Source organism: Ambystoma mexicanum, chromosome 5p, assembly GCF_040938575.1.
Source record: "Ambystoma mexicanum isolate Mex_15411 chromosome 5p, UKY_AmexF1_1, whole genome shotgun sequence".
NCBI classification, from domain to species: domain Eukaryota; kingdom Metazoa; phylum Chordata; class Amphibia; order Caudata; family Ambystomatidae; genus Ambystoma; species Ambystoma mexicanum.
Window position 1 is genome coordinate 233672701 of NC_090930.1, and position 21365 is coordinate 233694065.

Genomic DNA, 21365 nt, shown 5'->3' on the forward strand with positions numbered 1-21365 from the left:
ACTTTAGGATTATGGTTTGCTGAGCATTATCCTCTGTGTGCATGATATTGGCCCTCAGCTCTGCCTTCCTAGCGGCTCATTGAAAGAGCCACCTCATGCCGATGCCCTGGCCTGAGCTCCATGATGACTGTTGGTGTTGCACCTTCCCTTGAACAGTTGCCTCAAATGTGGGTTGACTGTTTTCCTGGCCAGCAGTGGGCCTGGTCACCCAGCCAGGATCCCTGTCCCTCCCTGAATGGAAAAGCTCAAATGTGCTCTGGCCAAGAACACCTGTGCTACCCCTCCGCACCCACGCATGCCTCTCATATGGGTCTTTAGCGCTCCCTGTCCAGTGGGTCCTGCTGCTCCTTGGCCAAGGCGCTCACAGACCTTCATGCCCAGGAACATTGGAATGCATTGCAGAACCAGACAGCTGGTCTCCACTGGAAGTCTGGATGGCTGTCAATTCCCAAAATAATTTGCCAGTTGGGTCTATAAGGGGCTGGATACTTTTGGCCAGATCTCCCCCACTGTCACCCAGGTTACACAGAATACAAGAAACCTCAGTTACCTTCCTCTGGGTTACTGTAGACAATGTGTATGGGTCCTGTCTATGCCCCACCTGGTTGTCACTGCCCCATCTGTGCTTCTTGGTTAAACCACTGTGTTGGTGGGCTTTGCGTTGAAACTGCTTCACCCTTACAAGCTGGCCAAGTGCCATGCCCCGCATGATGTCCCATCAGGACATGGCATGCTGGGGTGTCCTGCCGCCTCACTGTGGGAGCGAAAAACAAGCCTACGGTGCATTTCTAAATGGGCAACTTTGTGCCGGCAATAAGGGTGTCTGGCCAGCAAAAGAACCTCCACTGACTTGCATGTGGATGACAGGGCGACCTGCCTGTCTGTCTACCCTCATGCCATGGGACTGATTTGGTGCACTCTGTCCATCTACGTTTGGACTGCTTGGCTGACCTCAGCTGTTGTTCCAAGCAATGACCTTCGACCTGCCTTGGGACCATGCCAAAGGCATGCCCCCTCTGGGAAGGCCCCTCAATGTGGGTGTTTCTCGTCTGCAAACACAATGACTGGCCAAACAGCCTCTGGGAAAACAGAGTATTTGGGTACTCGGGGGCTGCATGGTTGCAAAGCTGAGACCCAGAGGAATAGATGGTAGGCCACCATCTGGAGTGGAGCCTACAGTTCAATTTGACCATACACATGTGTAGGGGGCCGCCTCGAACAATGCACCAAGAAATTACAAAAGAAGTCAAAAAGGAATGTAATGCAATTCAGGGTGCCAGACACAGCAGGGACAGCAAATTCGAACAGAATGCGGAACAGAACTGCATGAAAATACACCGTCAAAGAACCACCCCCTCCTGGAATAAAGAATTTTATAGAAAGCAAAATAATTCACATTTACGATTGTGCTACATGAAAATATCTCCCCACACAGAAATGATTGGACTTTTTACGTGGACCCCAATGGAAACATATACATTGCGATCAATCATTGGGTCCAAGAAACTACCCACAACACCCTCAATTTATTTATTTATTTATTTATTTATTTGTTTGTTTGTAATGCGCCGAAGCGCACATGCATCAGGGCGTGGACATAAAGAGAACAAACAAAACATATATGACAAGACAAAAGAGGCGGGGCTACATGATACAGGTTTCTGGATTTTTTAAATGTAAATAGTAATGTTTTCAATTTTTTCTTGAACACCAAGAAGTTGGGTTCTAGCCTTAGTGAGGCTGGGTGTTTATTCCACTTTAGTGCTGCTTTGACTGGAAAAGATTGTCCTAGTCCATTTGCTTTCTTGACACAGATGGTTTTCACCAATCCTTGGTCCTTTGATCTCAAAGACCTTCCTGATTCATATGAGGATATTTGCTCTTTTAAGTAGGCTGCAGCGGAACCAAAGAGGCAGTGGTAGACAATTGAAGCTGCCTTGAAAGTAATATGATTGTCCATTGCAGCCAATGATAATTCTTACTGTGTCATTCTGAATGACCTGGTATTGGACTATACAACCTTGATTTTACCCCAATAGTAAGGCATTTCCGTATTCCAGCCTTGAGAAAATTGTAGCTCTAGCAATGGTGGTACAGTTTTTTTTTCTCATTCAGGACATGTTTTATTTGCCTGAATAACCTTTGATAGTATCGGAAGTTCTTTTTTAGGTATGCTACTTGAGAGTCGGCCCAAGTGTGGACTCTAGGTATACTCCTAAAGTTTAAACTTTATCGGCGACCAATATGTGTGAGTTTTATATGCTGAACAAGGCGTAGTCAGAGTTTCGTTTGGCCCTAGCCTGAGGAGAGCCAGGTATCATAAGCTCTGTTTTGCTGCCATTTAGGCAGAGCCAATTCACTTTCATCCAGGCCTCAATTACGTTATAGATGTTTCCAACTTTAGAGCTGTCCACGCTGTGGTACCCGCTTAGTTCAACTGTCAGCTGGGTGTCGTTGGCGAAATTGGCAAATATCTCCGCCAGGTTGATAAGGAGGGTGCAAAGACAGCAGAAGTACAGATTAAACAGGAGGGGAGACAGGCTAGCTCCCTGGGGCACACCACAGTCTATACGTAAAGGCTTAGAGAACTCATCTCCGCAATGTATCTTGGAACTTCGTTCCGCAAGGAAATCTATAGCCTCTTGAGAGCAATTTCCCGATTTCCCAATGCCTCCTGAAGTTTATGGTGGTCTAGCAGATCAAAAGCTGCTGATAAATCTAAGAGGATCAGCATACCAGCTTTTCCTTTGTCCAAAATATTTAGCATTCTGGTCTGAAGGTCAAGCAGCGCGGTCTCAGTTCTGTGCAAGCCTCTAAAACCAGACAGCTGTGGGTGAAGCAGATTACTTTCATCCACATAGGTTTGGAGCTGTTTAGTTGCTGCTTTGTCTAGGATCTTTAATAATAGACTACAGTTGGTTATCGGTCAGAGGTTTGTAGTGTCCTGCTGGTCGAGTCCTGGTTTTTTGACCAGTGGTGTCACAGTCACCATTTTGATTGTTGTTGGAACCTTTTTGTCTCTAACAGAGGCATTGACCATTCTACAAAAGGTTGGAGCGAATGTGTCAGTGTTTTCCAGGATGATTTTCGGGGGCAAGATATGCTCTGAACAGGTCGTCTGTCTGACCGTGGAGAGGAGCTACTTCATATCCTCTTTAGAGAGTGGTTTAAACTTGAATTTTTCCCCACTTAAGATGGTAGGGTCTAGTTCTTTCAGGGAAGACTGTGCTTGACACCTGACAAAGTCCATTTCAAGATTTATGAATTTTTTCATGGAAATCGAGCTGGACCTTTTTGAAATCTTCCTGTGAGGGTTGGTAGGCGGGTGAAAGGGATGGTGTTTTTTTCACTGATTTTAGGATTTGAAAGAGCTTGCCCATTGAGTTGGAAGCTGTAGAAATGTGATCATTATAAAAGTTTTCTATAATTCGGTCAATTTTTCTCTATATCGCTTGTCTCAATGTTTTCATTTTTTGCTTGTTTCTCTTCCATTTTGCCTTTTTAGCCACTGTCTTTCTAATTTTCTTTCTCTTTTTTCAATTACAGTGTTGTGATGTCACTATTTACATGCAATTCCCACAGCACATAATTATGTGATTTAAACACTTGAGACGACCAGTGGAACTTTATTATTCTGGCCCCTTCGCCTCTTCCTGACTCTCATGAGAATGGCTACCCACCATGACACCACCAGAGCCTTGAGCTATGGAGAAACCGCTGCATAAATGTTGCATATTGGGAACACTCTAACCATCTTCCCAAGGAAAATGGTCTATGGGCGATTTGAAACTGCTTTGGTTCTTGCCGGCTCCATTTGAAAATCACTTTTCATATAATGGTCATATGTTGATTTTTCACTGGCAGACCCTGTGAACTCTAATCGGTTAACCTCGAAAAATAACAACTACTGTGTTCTTCTCTTAACGCTCACCTGGGAATGCTTGCCCTGAACTAAACAAATAGGTGCAGCGGCCTTTGCCGCAAACAAAATGCTTGCACACATTTAAGCCAAAGCAGGTTTTTAGGGCGTAATTACCATGTTTCATTCTATCACTACGCATAATTATACTTACCTGTGCCTCAGGATTTATGGATTCGTTTTATTAAGTTTTTATATATCAGATATCAGAAAGAGCCCCCATGGAGTGCGACCCTTGCAGCTGATAAGTGTGTTCCTTCATACCGTGCTGAACTTGCATATTTATTACATTATGCTCCACTTTTATTCATTTATTAATAACTAAATATTTTTGGACCTTTCGTTCCTTTTCAGCCACTTCATATTTATGGGGCCATATTTTTGTGTGACTATGTAATGTCACCCCCTTTCTCTTCGCAGTCGTTCATATCTTCCCCAACCCTGTCCCATCTTTTAGGCATTAGATCTAGTATTAATTAACAGTTATCAACATCAGCAGGTTGTGTAAAGACCCATTGATCAGGATCCTCCCCTTTATTTTCCACCATTATTATCTTCCAGCATTTAATTTCAAAATCTCTTTTATCAACACTCAGGGGTAACATCAAATGTAATTTTTGTTTGTTAAAAGAGACTTTATAAATGTTCTTAAAATGCAGAAGGTGAGGAGAATCAGTACCAATGTGAGGACAGTCACTCAAAATAATCTTGAAAGCCGGTTGGGCACCCATGCAAACATTCTGTCTAGTCAGCCTTTTGCTTGCACTCCATTGACATCGCTTGCCACCTTTCCCTGGAGTGTCCTCATCTCTTGTATAGCTCCGCTCAGAGTTATATTGGAGGTATCACCATCAGTAATGGCAGTGCAGCAACTTGCCCCGAATCTAGCGCAGACCCTTCCTTTGATGGCAGTTAGTAGGTCCAGAAATAATATGTTTTTTAAGGGTCATCAAGTGCAAAGCCCTCTTCTCTTCCTTGATTGCATTTAGCACTTTTGCAGTTGAATTAGCTTATAACGTGTTAGCTGCAGCCATTTATAAATGGCTGCAGCCTGTACTCCTGAAAAAAACTAAGAATCAAAAAAGGTGGCAGCTGTGGAAAAAAGACAGTACTCATCTGCGATAGCAGCCAGGCTCTCTGAGCTCTACTTTTAGAAAAAGTTGTTTTACCGCTTTCTCATTTGCATCGCTTTTTGCTGTTAATTTTTCTGTGCCATTTTTACCTGCAGTACAATCTTCATGGCAGTGCTATTTCACGGCACCACAAATGTAGGGTTGTGCAAAGTGATAAGTGTGCAGATTTCATTCCAGTCAGGCAGACGTTGGGCATATGCTTTGGTTCCGCAATTCCACCAGCGTTCCATCACAACTGCTGTACCCTGTGTCAGCTTTGAATTCTGCATGACTTTGGCGCATCCTGAATTAGTTCCTGGGAAAATTGACCCTTCAACGTGAAACATAAAGGGAATTGTGTAAAGTTCCTTTTGTCAACAGGTTGATGTTTTTCATGTAAGCACTTTAAGGCATGAACATATTTTTCCCCAAGTTGCTCATCAGTTGTTATTAACCTTAGCTACCACATTTTGCTCAAAACCCACCAGTCCTTCAGCTTGACACTGCATTAATCCCCCCTCCCATTTGTCCCCATACCATACTTCTCCCTCTATCCGCATCATCAGTCTCGTATGACACCAGGGGGCACTCTGGCCTTCTTTAGTTGTGCACTGTAATCTTTTATGATCTTATTTTCATGGCCACTGGACAGGAACCCCAGTTCAATCCCCTAAATGGTCCAGTTGGACCCAGTCCTGGTGCCAGGCTCATAAGAAAGTGTGCTCTGCACACTTTTTCCCTTGGGCACGTGTCATTCTGTCTCATATCAGTCAACCACGTGCATCTGGGCTGGGCGTGGCCATAGGAATCAATGAAGCTGCATGTGCAGCATCATTTGGGAGTGGCAGGGTGGAACCATCTAGCAGAGCAAGGGGGCGTGGCTGGGACAAGGCTATTTAAGCCTGCCCCGCCCGCAGGCCTAGGCTTCGCGTTATTCTGCCTAAGCAGCGTAACGCTCACCGCTGCCTGAGAAGCATCTTACCTGTTTTCCAGTGCAACCCTCTCAGAGAAGCTTCTTGCCTGTCGTCCAGTGAAACCATCGCAGAGAAGCATCTTACCTGCATAGCCAGCCAAACCATTGTGGAGGCAAACTTACCCATTTGCTCCATCTGAACCAGCTGAATCATCGCTGAAGTGTCTCTTACCTGCTCGCAGTGACTCCATCCGCGATCAACCAGAGCACACTTACCTGGCTCATGAAATACAGCCACTGACTGCATGTCTTACTTGACCTTCAGCTCAGACACCAACTCAGAAGTTCTACATGGCCAGCTTTGTCGCGAGCGCAGGCATCCTTCACCCACTGCCAGGTCCACGCACTGCAACTCTTCTCCAAGCACCGCGAGAATATACCTGCAGGAGGAAAGAACAGATAAGGTTAGAAACCTAATTGAGACATTTGCTAAGGTCGCGCGCCATGGTATCTAGCGCTTACCTATGGATTCCAACTAGTCATCTTCTTGGGAACACTTCAAAGTCCTCCACCGGTGCAATGACTCCGCTGGGCTGCCATCACCTATAAGGGAGAAAGAGATATTAGTACAAACTTAAATCATGTGACAATTCATTAATACTTATATGAACAATAATCATCACAAAGACTCCTACCTTCAAAGTGGTTCATTCACAGCCGGCCTGGGCCACCACATCTGTGGACCAGTGAAGCAACTGACTCATCTTGAAGCACCCTTGTTGATGAAAAGCAGGAAGGAGAGCTCGCCCTAACTATATATCAGGTGAGCCTATATCGGTAAACGCTTACTTACCTCATTTTGGCAAGAAAGGTCCAAGGGGAGCCACGATACCTCCACACCCTTCTCATTGCCTACGTGTTCCCGCAGGGGCAGTACCAGCATCCAGAACAGTATACTTTTCAGCAGCTGGGGGTGAGAACCGATCCCAGTGAGCCGAATCCTTGGAGGGCTCCAACCGTGCCCCAACGTCCATGCAGAGACCAGGTGAGCATAACACTTATATTTGTATGTTGCCCACTGTACGCCCTTGTCACATCGTGGGGTAGATGGCGAGTCTGGGATCGGTATCGACACTGTCCGCCATAGAACCTGCCGTCACGTTCCTTTCTCCCCTACGTGCTTGAAGGTCTAGTCTTTCTCCGCTCGCGTACGCGACCGGGAGCTTTTAGCCTTCTGCTTCCGGGTCGCGTATGCGTTGCAACGCTCCCTGGTTATCCGCTTGCTTTTGCCTCTCTAGGAAGCCTTCTGTGTTACCTCCGCCCATTTCTTGCAGTTTCTTCCTCGCCTTACTTTCGTTCCTTTTCCCCTTTCTTCCCGTCTCTCTCTCTCTCCTTCTCTCTTTCCTTCGTCCCGTCTTCCCTCCTCTTTTTTTTTCTACTTTCGCTATTCTACTCCCACTCTGCTCTACCTTCCTTCCTCTCGCCTGCTATTAGGTCTGCCTCTGCCTTCCGCTGTTGTGGAACATATTATCATCCCGTGTACCGACCTTGCCTGTTATTTTTGGACTTCCTCTGCCACCCGTTATTGTGAACTGTTTATCATCCCGTGTACCGACCTTGCCTGCTATTTTGGACTGCCTCAGCCTCTCGTTTTTGTGAATTGTTCCTCTTCCTGTGTACCGACCTTGCCTGCTATTTTGGACTGTCTTCGCCTTCCGTTTCTGTGGACATTGGTCCTTCATGTGAAGCTTACCCAACCTGCTTACGGATCACAACCTGAAATCTTCCACTAGGGGTTTTTTGTGCCTTTGGCTTTTTCCCCTTATCCGACGGTCACGGAGGATCTTTCACCGCCTTACCTATACGGTGTCGCGGTGGTGTCCTTTCGTGGCCGTCCATATCTTCATAAAAAAAAGGAGAAACCAGGAAACAAGGAAGGAAAGAAAATCAGGAAAAAAGACAGAGGTGAGGAGGAGGGGGAGGATTTTGAAACTGAAACTTCATTTGAAGAAGAGGACATTGCTGACCTTTGTGATAGCCCTTCAGTGACATACGCCATTACCTTATGCTTTGTTTCTTAATTTCGAAGCATTCATGTTAATTTTACATAGTTGTCTTCATATAGGTTTTCTCCTTCAAGTCTCAGGAGGATAGAATCCTCTGTGTAAAGCGTGTTATAAATAACCTATCATATCATCTACCCAGTGAACTACTACTTTTCCCCGGGAATAAACTTTGAGTTCTACAGAGACAGGTGCATTAGGTATCCTGCCTCCTCATAGGACACAGCCGGGGGAAGGGGAACTTTGGACATTCCAACTACATGTGGAATGAGAGAGCACATGTAGCACATGTAGCATGTCCCATTTACTGTCTCTTCCCACATGCATGATTTCATCATACCAGATATTGCCTATCAATGAACTATGCTCTTCCTCAGATGCCCCCTCGATTCATCACATTTCTCTTTTCCATTTTTCTTTTAGCATTCAATTGTGTTTCACTTTTTTCTTTAAAAACATATAAAGCAGAAGCATGACAGTTATACTAAAACATACTAACATTATTACACTCCAGAAAACTGAAAAGGTCTTTTTCTTTGTCACCTTTTTTACATTACAACCCTTTTCACCACCCTCTTCACTGGTTTTTGATCAAATCTAAAGTAGTTCGAAAATGTGCTAATACTCCCCATTATGGTGTCCTTTGGGAGACAGGGCTTTTATTTTGGTCAACGTCTGTAATGTGGACCCATCAGTGTCGCCCCTGTATCTTCACTGCAGTCGGTTTCAAATAGACGACAATGTGCAGGCCAGTGAAAAGTTCCTCTTTCCAGTTCCTCACGTGGTTGCACACAAATACAAGGTCTCCCGGAAAAAGAGGTTCTGTCTGAGGAAAATGTCAATTTGCATCACCTGATTGTCAACATTGATTTGTAGGCCTTCTCTGAAATTATATATATTTAAGGGACATGGTAAGTTCTTTGAGGTACAAATCAAATTCCCCTCCCAGAATAGCAGAAGTAGAGTGTGATTCAGAGATTGTATGCAATGGCGGAATTGGTGCATGCATTCTCCGCCCTATAACAGGAGTCAAAATATGATCTCCTCAAGGCTTGTTTCTAAATGCAAATAAAGCAAGCAGCAAGTAGTGCACACCTGATTTCTCAAGCATTTGCATAAACTTAGCCAATCACATTTTCAGCAGTCCAGGATGGTAAACTGTACATAGTTGATGCTGTATCCACAGGAGAGTTCTGATTTCCTTTATTGCTGCCCATAAGCAGAGTGAATTTCATCTGAAATCCCACACCCCGCAAACACCCTCCTTGCCAGAAGTTTTGAGTGTGCATTATTGTGAGCACAGGGACCTGCCTTAAGCCAATGTGACTATGGACACACCAGTAAAAGCAGGTACTTATAAGAAGTACATCTCTCTTGCATATCAACTAAATCAATATGCAAGTGCCTGAAGGGGCCTTCCGAGCACACCAATGTTCCCTGTACAACTCTTAATGTTTGACCTGGAAGAAATGTCTGGCATATCATACATTTACTTGCATACTCAGAAACACACTCATACAAAGTTTTCACTTATCCCTGCAGCCACATGATCTTTCGATACGTGGGGAGGATAGGGTAGCTGCTCCAATGGCAATTATAACAGTTTACTCAGCATGGCAACCTCTCCTGTGCTATCATGTCACCAAACCAAATCAGTTGGCGACAGAGAGCACCCTCTCTTCTTCCACAGCTCTTTTTCAGCATCCAATGCCTCTCCCCGCAATTCAATGATCTGCAATATAGGGATTGCATTGAAATGTTCTGGCAATGCATTTTACTCTTTGCTTTCAGTACTACTATTAGTGGTATTTTTCCTTCCTCGCCAGGGTACAGCACATGTGATCTCCCTGGCATATATGCTGCTTCTTTTACTGGTCTTTCTGCTCTTTTGTTTCCTAGTGAGATATAATCTTGCCCTCCTGTATGGGCTTTGCATTTTATTAATGCTAATTCTACCGGAAGTGGTAACATTTCCAATAGTTCTCTCAACATTACTGTATGCTGAAGGGCAGTGCCATCACTTCTTTTAAACCCTCTCATTTTCTATCTTGCTAATACTGAGTGCACTGTAGAGGTGACATAAACCGAGTCTGAAAAGATGTTTACTGCTTGGTCCTCAGACATGTTTAGTGCTACAATTAGATCTACTAATTCAGCTGCATGTGAAGAGTGATGATTTGGCAAGCATGTCTCTAAGTACACTATCAATTCCTCCTGTTTGTACTCCCCATCCATACCAAGCACTGCACAACGGGAGTGCCTTTTCCCTGTGTGTTTGATCAATGCTGGAACTTCGATACATGATAATCATGCTCCCCCTTCTATCACTTCTTCCTTAACTAGGGGGTTACCTTTGCTCCTGTTGATGCATGCTGCACAGTCCTTTGTCTACCTTTTCTGCAATTACCTCTGCTGGGTTTATTGTTTTGCACCTCACCACTTCTATTGCTGGGTTTGTTAGTATTACCTCTGTGTAGTCAGTGTTGATTTTGTTTTTTCCTATATTGCAAATAATGCATATTCCATGTACAATACTACTGGACATCCTTTTCAATAGCTAATGCAGCATCAGCAAGTGCATGCTCGCATGGGAAGTGTCCCTGCATAACTGCATCCAGTGACCCACTGTAATATGCAAGTGGCTTGTGTCCCTGTCCCTTTTTCTGTGTCAGTACTGCTGTCATTACGTTTCCATCTGACTGTGAAAACAGGTGAAACTTCTCTTTGTTATTGGGAGTTGCTAACACTGGTACGTGTGCTAACTCGTGTTTCAGCTCATCTCAACGTTTCCCCATTTTAGCTGTCCATTTTATGTGTGATTTTTTTTCTGTGCTTCCTTTAGTGCTTGCAACAATGGCATGGTGTATGTGGAGTAATCAAAAACCCATGCTCTGCAATAGATGCACACGGCCAAAAAATGATGCATCTCTTTCACTGTTTTTAGTTGTGGAGTCTTGTGTATAGCCTCTAGTCCTTCTGGTGTTATGTTTCCCCCATCTGCTGACACAATCAAACCCAAGCACACCACCTCTTTTTGAAAGTATTAAAATTTCTCCCAGTCCACCTTCTATCATTTGTATGCTAGCAGTGCCACTGAGTCCTTTCTACATTCTTCTTCTGTCTTGCTGCATACCCACAAGTTATCAACATATTGTATCACTGTGCTCGCAACATCTAAATTGCTCAAGTTCATGTTTATTACTCTGTTGAAGATGCTAGGTGCTTCTTAGTACCCCTCAGGCATTCTAGTATGTTCACACTGGGCATAATGCAATGGAGAAAAATGAATTATTTAAGTCAAACACTGTGAAATAGTGTGCCTCTGCGTGAATGCTGCAAAACATTGTCCCAGGGTTGGGAACCTATGGATATTCTACCTCAATAATGTCATTCAGAGGGCGTAAATCCTGTATAAAACACCACACCCCGCCCTTTGCCTTCTTAATCGGATATATAGCAGTGTTGCAAGGTGATGAGTTTGCCTGTATTTTGCCTTGTTGTCATAAGGCATGCAGTGTCTCATATATGCCCTCATCTGCCACTCTTGAGAGTGGATGCTGCTTCGCACATGGCAGCAGCGCTCCCTCTTTTAACTTGATGTGTACTTGCCTGTGCCCCTTTGAGTATTCCTACATCATGGGGTCCTGTCGTCCACAGATTCTTGGGCACTTTCTTCACATCTTCCTTCAAATATTGTGCTTTCTGTTTTGTATTCTGGGTCATCTGGAACACTGCCCTTTCTGTTATGTGTACTGGACAAGGTAAGCTCAGTTCAAACACTACATTTCCTTCTTCATTGTTTTTTGTAGCAAACAACTCTGAGGCCGATTCATGGAACAAATGTGCGCCGAAATTTGTTGTGCAAGCTGACGCAATCGTGAAAAAGCAAGCGCACGCTTGCGAATCGTGGAAGGCCCTGCGTGTGTTTATCCCGGGATGTGCGCCAAATCCACGGGTGGCGCACACGGATGCACACTTCACTGCGACATCCCAAACGCTGTGTGAGATGTGCACAGCGAAAGCGCACAATGTGCAGCGCACACACCAAAAATTATTATTATTATTATTATTATTATTATTATTATTAAAAAGGGGGCGGAACACGCGGAATGGGGAACTACGCTTGAAAATGAGGACGTGACTGGGGAAGTACTGCTTGGAAATACACGGAACACCCACACGTGCGCAAACAACACGTATTCATGGAATCGAATAAAAGTGCGTGCAAACAACAAACAAGCATATACAGCTACAATGAATGTCCCATTTCTCGGTTTACTGATCGTGGGACACCGCAGGAGGAGAAGAATAGCCAGGCCCCACATTTTTTTGCCCGGGACCTGCCTTTTTGGGCTGCCTGATGACGAGGTCTATGGCAGGTATAGGTTTCCATCTCGTATCATCCTAGACCTGGTCACTGAGTGGGAGGATGACCTCATATCACCCACCTTGTGCTCCCAAGCAGTGAGCCCCTTGGAAAAGGTTCTCAATGTCCTGCATTTTTTGGCCACTGGGTCTTTTCAGCAGACAACTGCCATAGTGGGGGTTGTCTCACAGCCCATGCAGTCACGCTGCCTACACCAGGTGTTGACAATCATGACTGCATGCCCCTCAGTCCGCAGGCACATATGCATGCCCAGAACACCCTCAAAAAGGCAAGCTGTGTTCCAGGACTTTTACAGGGTGGCACACTTCCCCAAAGTACTCAGTACCATAGATTGCACCCATATGGCCCTAGGTCCACCTACGGCCACTGAGCACATCTACCGCAACTGCAAGCACTGGAATTCCATCAATGTACAGGTTGTATGCGATGCCCATGCAATCATCGCCTCTGTCTATGCAAACTATCCTGGGTCCACCCATGACAGTTTCATATACAGAATGTCCGCCCTGAGCGGGGACCTGGAAGCTGGGAAGCATGGCGACACATGGCTCATTGGTGAGTAAAAATGTCTGTGCACATGCATGCATGTCACACAAGGACAAATACACAAACCCAACTAATAACAACCATCCTCACCTCCCCAGGGGACAGTGCCTACCCTCTGATCAACCACATGATGACGCCAATATGGAACCCCACCACACCACTCCAGGTAAGATACAAAGCTGCCCATATTGCAACCAGGGGCATAGTGGGGGGCACATTCGGAGTGCTCAAGTCACGCTTCTGCTCCCTTGACTGCTCTGGTGGGCAGCTACTATATGCACCCCCAGTAGTGTGCAGGATCATTGTGGCAGCATGTGTCCTACACAATGTTGCAACACGGCGGGGCGTACCGGTGGACATGGTGGTGGCCCCACATTCCCAACCACAGGCACAGGCGCTGCTCATGGGAGGGGAAAGGGCACGTGGCGAGGCAGCCCAGATGCAGCTTATGGCCACATTTTTCACCTAAACTCCCACCCCTGCGGAGTGCACACAGGCCTGGCACATGCCAGGTGACAATCGATGATGACAAAGAGACAGTCAACTGTCACAACCTTACCACCCTGAGAATGTTGCCACGGAAGTGCTACATTGTGTGCATCCCTAGCTACTTAAACATAACCAATCCTGTGTGACCAAAAGGAACACATGCAAAGTGCATATCACACCACCCGCCTGCAAAACAGGCCATGACAATCACTGGTATGTCGACCCAAACCCTCCCAACCCACAACCCTTGTCGGCCACACCATGACATGGCATGCAACAGCAAAAGAGCAAACCAAAAGCACAACACATGACTAATTAGATACGAAGTGGCACGTGATAAATGGAAAGAGGCCTGAGACAATCACACCTGACATGGAATCAGATGAAATGGCGGACCAACAACCTCCCACACATACAAAGTCATACACAAATGCATGCCACCAACGGTACCATCAACAAAAGACAGAATGCCTGTTGGCATGCACATTGGCCAATCCAAATCCGCAAATCCCAAACCCGTGTGCTGTGTGTCTCTCCTGCAACACACCGCACAGCACACAGCACATTGTGTTGAGGATACACCTTGAGCATCATATAAAAAGTACAAGCAACAAAAATAACCCAGTAACGCATGTACACAATCCCCAAATGGTAAGTGACTGTGTGCTGCAGAGACACAGCATACTAGAGAAGGCAATCTGTGTGCACGTGTGGGCATGTAAGGGTGGTTGAGTGTGTGGTGGAGCATTGTGTAAGTGTGTGTGTCAGTGGGAACATGCACTGAATGCATGTATGTAAAATCAAGTGACCCTCAGTGTCCTGTACACATCACATGTGAAGATTGCCCATATGTATACCGCAGTATGTCAAACCACAAAAATCCCCTGACACCTGACAAGTAAACCCAACACAGGAACAGTCATTGACCAGCAGAACACATCATGTACATAGTACCCCACAATGACAATGTCAGAGAGTGCCCAAACACTGTAGCCCAAACGTACTGTCCGACAACAAAAGCCCCTCCCTCATTTACCCATCACCATGACCTTCAGAAGAACTGTGTCTGGGGTGTGTTGACTTTTTCCTTCTAGTCTACCTGGCTTCTGGATCCCCTTCCCCTTGGTTTCCTTCTTCTTCCTTCTGTGTAAATAGGGTCCAACCCCCTCAGAGGCCACCTTGACTGGTAAAAATGCCAAATCGCAGAGAACTCCAAGGAGCCAAACCCCCAAACCAGGGAAAAAGCCTGTAGCCACCAAAAACCCTGGAAGAGTCTCCAGTAGATGACTTGAAGTTGCTGAATATGGCCAAGCACATGTCCAAGCAAAATTAGAGAATAACTACCAAGGTAGCACAGTTCAACAATGGTTCAACAGGATGGGTAGCAATTTCAGTACACAATAATCAATGAGGATGCCACAACTGATGGGTAGTGTCACAGCTCCGGTCTCCAGGCGCAGGAGTAGCATGAACCAACCACCCCCTCAGCGGTCCGGGAGCCTGCAAGGTAAAACTTACACAGGCCTCCAAGGCCCCGGCGGGGAAAGAGGGTTAGGGATCTGTTGGTTGGATAGGTATCAGTATTTAGGATAACCGGAAAGGGGGTCAGGAGAAGGAAGGTGGATGGGCAAGGGAAAGTTGGGAAAATACAAAATACAACAATTGACAATTACACATACTCAATCAGAGAAACCATGTTCTTCATGCACATTGTACAAATGGCTCAAAGGCGAGCCAAAGAAAGACTTATCTCTGGTGTGAGTGCTGGCCTCCTGCCTGCGCACTCTCCGGTCCGGTAACAGGAGCAGTTCAATGCTGCAAAGAGAGCGTGAGTTACTATTCTGTGTGTGTTTTCCTCACACACACACATAACACCGTTCATGCCTCGAACTTGACTCCTCCCCAAACAAGCACTCTTGTCTGCTGCTTCGTGCGTATAGTTTTGCTTGCCCCCGTGATGGTTTATACACTGTTAATGCAGTAAGGTAGCCGCACGTGGCCCTGCGGTAAATGGAAAACCATGTGTTAAGAATCACACATGATAGAATGGGCCTTGGATGTGCTGCTAGCCGCGTGTGGCGAGGTGCGACTTCAGTACAAGTCGCGTTCTGCCAGCCGCAGCTTTCTATGGGCAGCGCACGCGGCTAATTGCATATGCTAATGATATACACTGCACTCCAGTTTGTGCGTCGTTGGGTGCCCCCCTTGTGCTGTATTAGTTTGTGGCTAGGAACGCTACTGTGCTAATAACTTAGCTTCTCTGGAGCAGGGGCGACTCGAGGATATGGGTGATGCCCCCTGCATATGCCCCTGACAACTTGGAAAGCTTCTTGGCATTTGCTCCTCAGCGCGGCTTTGCTGTACTGTGCATGTCTTCGCCAACGCCTGGCTAAACTCCCCAGCGCTGGCGCTACTTAGCTTGCATGTGCGAGGGGCCTCAAGGAAGGTCGGCTAGAGCGTGGCCCCTCATGCTGCTCCGCTTGCTCGGAGCACCTGGAAACATGTCTTCTTCTGCCGGACGTCTGAGCACAAGCCCCGTGCTTCTGCTAGTGCACGCATGCGCACGTGTGCCCCACCCAAAGTGGGCAGGGTTTTGTAGTTCTTGGCCCGGTGTCTGCTGGGAAAGGTAGTCTGGAGTCTACCTTTCCTGCAGAAAGGGCATAAAAGTCTTTCATAAGGCTGGAATCTTTTCTGTGTGTGTGTCTTAATGCTGCTTGTTACTGGGTCATGTCTGAGACCTACATCTGACCTCCTCCCACACAACCCAGGGTCTGTACCCTGACAGGTAGAGAAGGAACTTCAGTAGAAAATAACCAAGGAGGCGGGCACAACTGGATGGTTGAGCTGATACCCAATCAATCCTTGATAGCGTGAACAAAGAAAGGCAGAGACAGCACAAGTCTGGAAAGGCACAGTGAATGCAAGATAGCTGGAAACAGCTGACAGCAAGTTAAGAGCCACAACAGTTGAAAAGCATTGGTAAAAGGCAAAAGTCAACATAAAGGCATGGATGTAATAGATGAAAGACAGGAGGAGCGACAGAGAGATGCTGTTGAACAGAAGTGTACTGAGGCAAACCGAGGCAGTGTAAGAGTACGTGGAAATAACTGCACGATAGACGGCAGACAGATCTGCAACAAGGACAGTAGCAGGAAGAAAAACAGGGACTAAAGTCACTAGAGTGTGAAAAACAAGTAAAAACAAGTAAAAGAGCTGTAGTCCAGTAGGAAATATGCGCTGTCAGGCAGCATCAAAGTCCAAGAGGGAAGACAGATACAACGTGCAGTCCAAATGGAACGGAGCATAGTAGTAGTATAGGCGGACATCTCAGGTGAGGACTGGATGTGTGTAAATAGCGAAGCCTACACATGTACTGAATGTAGGATATCACCTCCATCACACACCACCTCTGTCAGGCACATGTCACAGGCAGAAATGACAGATGGCAACAAAGAGATGGCACATACCATTAGCATGTCTGAACTGCCAAATGGTCACAGCTGCAAGTGAATCCAAACACACCATGACACACGTAATATGCATGTACATACGCATCACTAAATCATCATCACCAATATTGCTTCATCCATCTAGACATAGTGAATGTCCCAAGCAAAGCGGGGGCCTGCAACCAAGCAAGAGGGACCATAACGCCCAGTACGGTCTGAGCTGCCAGCCATGAAGCCTCCAGAACACCCCTCAGGGCCTGATTGAGCACACTGTGCTATGATTGTGCCCTAAACCATAATTCAGTGTGCCAAATCATCACGGCCAGGCCCCACCAGATTAGCGTACACCTACTGCATGACAGTGCACCTTCAGGATTGTGCCAGTTGAACATAACGGGCGCAATGCTGAAATCTCACCAGAATGAATGTTAATCAACTACATGTTAGTCATTCAACAAAAAAGCTGCAGACACATATGCAAATGAACACTTTCACACACACATAAGTGAGTAGCCGCAATGTTGCACTACACAACGTTGACGCTGCTTGCATATGTACATGTGAAAGTGTTCAAAAACACCTGTGTCCATATACACCCATATTGTGATCATGAACAGCATCCTATACAGCAAAGCAAGCAGCTACAACGCTGCTTCCTTTGATGTATGTGAAAGTGTACACATACACACGTGCAGGCAGCTCCACAGTCATTACAACCTGATTGGCAGGCTACAGTCAATCTGCGGCCAATATTAGTTAGTATAGGACGCAGATTGACCTATCAACTTTGCTAAACACCCACTAGGGTGTTCCAATACTGAGTACATGTGTCACAGGATGCAACTGTGCCCTTGCCGTTCATGACAGTGAAGGAACGGCAATATGTCCATACATGCCAGGTCACTTTGACATTGCAGCAGTAAGTAGGCATGTAGAACGGTGTAACATGGCTCAGAAGTGGGTGGTGCAGTGCAGAACATGTGTAGGTTACCGACTATCTACACCAACAAGTACATTATGATGTCAATCAATAAACAAGAAGGCAGTGTAAGGGCAAGGTCAGGCAATTTGCTACACGCACCCCCCCAGTGAAAATGCAGGGAGCCATTGCATGGCAGTGAAAGGTTGACCAGATAACTGTGTATTGGCAGACAGTGTTGAGTAGCGTCAATTGCAACACTGAGTCACTGACAACACAGCAGATGAGAAGGGGACAGTAAGCAGGACACATGATGAACCCTCTGTAGTACACCCATTTGTGCATAAGACACTACACCAGTTGAACAGAGTCAGGGGGCCTGAAACAGGGGAGACCTGTGCCCCACACAGACTATGACACCCTAAACATGTGCGTGATGCAGGATTGAGCCAGAGTGAGTATGGAATGGAAGATCAAATGCCATTAAATGTATGTCATCCTGGACATGTACAACAATGATCATCCTGCCAAGGACACATAGGGGCATGCATGGAAAGCACATGGAGCATGAATGGGCACTCATGTCCCTGAGGAGCATCTGCCATCTGCACAGTCCGAGTGAGACACCCTGCAACAAGGAGAAAGGATGTTCACCACAGTATGTGTCAGGCAGGTTGGCAGGGGGAAGTGTGCATGTACACAGGAGCGTTGAACAGGCCATTGCAGTAGTCCAACTTGTTACCCACGAGTGCAATGGTGTAATAGTGGTGCAGGGGAGTGGAGGGGCAAGGGAGCATGCCTACGTGGAGTACCCGCATGCAGGCAGAACACACATGCATGTCAGGCATGCAATGACATAGTCTGAGTGCTGGGTGGAAAGACACCCCAGTTTACATGCAGAAGGGCCAGTAAGCTGGAACATGGACCGGTGGGGCAGCCGGGTGACTAGCATGTGAGTAGGGTGCAAGTGTGGTGATTAGGACAGTCCCTGTCTCCACTACATGTCCAGCATGCTGCACAGCAGGCACGCATCAGTGAAGCATTGCATGACTCGCACATGAGAACCATGTACACATAGCATGTATTGGCAGTCAAGCACAACACATCGCACAAGCAACCCACACATGGGCTGGACAAACACGCAACAACACTGGACGGCACATCAAATTCCAGCATCTCTCCCACTCCTTCGACCAATTCTGCTGATATGAACTCCGCAGCAATCAACTCGTGCGGAGTGAGTTCTTCCTCCTCAGGTGGTGGCCCACTGCCATTCACCCGAGTCATGGCATAATTGGAGACACGCTTTAGCTTACCACAGCGTTGGAGGACATCCCAATACTTTTTGCACTTCTGAGCTGTGCACACCTCATGTCCAAATTAACTAACACCCTCCGTAACATGTTTCCAGTGGTCCCAATGCTGGGTAGGCATAGTGTGATAATTTGGGCCCACTAGCATATCATGGTCGTGCTCCGACACGTGGCCCAAACGGAAGTCCAGTTCTTGCTTGCCAAAAGGTTTCTTCCTCGACATGCCGGAGGCCGGAGCTGTATGTGGGGTCCCAGCCTCTTGTGCAGGTGCAACTTTCCTCCTCTTGGGCAGTGATCCGGACCCAGAATGGCAAATGCCTCCCTGATCTGTAAGGGCAGTGGCACTGGTGGATTGAACCAAGGGAGTGGCAGGTGGAACTAAGACGGAAGCCCTGACTTGCATCAGTGGCTGCTGGGTGCTCTTGACTGGACCCAGCGCAGCAACAGCCGCTGTGCCACGGTCATTGACAGAGACTGTCCTGGCTGGCAGACTCACAGTGTCAGCTACATCTGCCCATGCAGTTGCCAAAACCCGGCTGCTCGGGGCAGAAGATGACAACACAGCCCCAGGGACGTGTGCCTCGGTCAGAGCAGCCCAGCGTGCACTTACCACGTGCCTCCTGACCACCTGGAAATCATCCTGGGACTCTTCAGGTGCCAACACAGCATGCGCTGGGCGACCCTGAGCCTGGGTGGTGGTGGCCACAGCTGCACCTGTAGCTACCACTACCCTTGGTCCTGCGGCAGTCGATGAAACGGACTGCTGGGTCACATGGGTCATATGCAAGAGCTGCATCTCCCGGAACCACAGGGGGTGGTGGCATGACTGCACCTACAGGTGGCAGAACATCCTGCTGAAGTGGCGCATCCCTGCTTCTTCCCCCTCTGCAGACACCCTGGACACCCTGGAGTCCCCATACTCCCTGGTCACACCAGCCACGTCCCTGACCATGCCTACCACCTGGAGGACGCCCAGCTGAGGCACCACTCACCTTTCGTGGCCTCCCAACCATGGCACAGATGTAGTAGTGCCAATGGGAGGTGTACACGACAACTGTCCTGGCCAATTGGGGTGAAAGGGGTGGGGTACTAGATGTAAACAGCACCCCTGTGCGCCTGCAAGGCTGTATGTGACCCCCGGTGATAAAGTGATGGGCCACACAATGCTCAGACACCCCAAAACTGCAGTAAAACCGTGCACGCAACTCCCGGTAGCCCACGTGTGTGGAATTAACATCCCGCAGTATGCGGTGGCACCCAGGGACACAAAAAACATGTACATGTGGGACACGCAGGCTACTATGACCTCGAAAACGGGTACGCGATACACAGGTGGACCCGCAGTGGGAAAAATTTGGTGCGCAACTCACTGTCTGACTAGCATGGTAATTACAAAGAAGAGATACGTCCTTGATCCTCTGGGAAGTAGTGATGGCACGTGAAAAAACTAAAAATAGCAACACACGCATCGGTCTCCACGAAAAGCATGTACATCGAACTGTTGGCCCTGCTCACCTTTAGCCTGTGCCGGAAAACGCCTGCGCGCGTCACGTCACTTACGGGCTTAGGCCCTTTCCTCGAATTACATGCATTAACACGCGGACGTGCTGCTTGTGCACGTGCGGATTCACTATGCACCCGTGCTGAAGGAAACGCCCGCGCGCGTTACGTCGCTTATGCGCTAAGGGCCTTTCCTCGAATTACACGCTGACGTGCTGTTTTTTCATGTGCCAAATCACTCCATATCAAGCTGGCCATGTGACACTACATGGAAGACCACGCTCCTGCCCAAAATGCCATTTTCCTGCCCCCCAGATCCCCGAACAAACTCCCACCAGCATCTGCTGCTGCCTGCCTGCTAGCCACGTGCCCTGCTATTTGGGACCTGCACGTCAGCCATCTGCAGTTGCTGTGACCACCCCTGCTGGAACAGAAGACTCCTGACTCCAGTTCTATCACTCCACAGCCAAGTACCAGGACCCAGTTGCCCACCCACATCTAACTCGGGGGTTGCCATGTTGGGGGAAACACCCTCTGAGACCACTGGCAACCCCCAGCCAGAGAGGCAGAGGGCTGCCAGCTTCACAGCAGGAGAGGTTGGCATCCTGGTGGAGCAAGTCCTGGTGCATTATGATGCCCTCTTCGGAAGAACACGCACCGACAAGGATGGACAGAGGAGGATCTGGATGGACATCGTGGTTGCCATCAACGCGGAGGGGGTGACAGTTTGCCATCACTGGGGGTGGGGTGGGAAA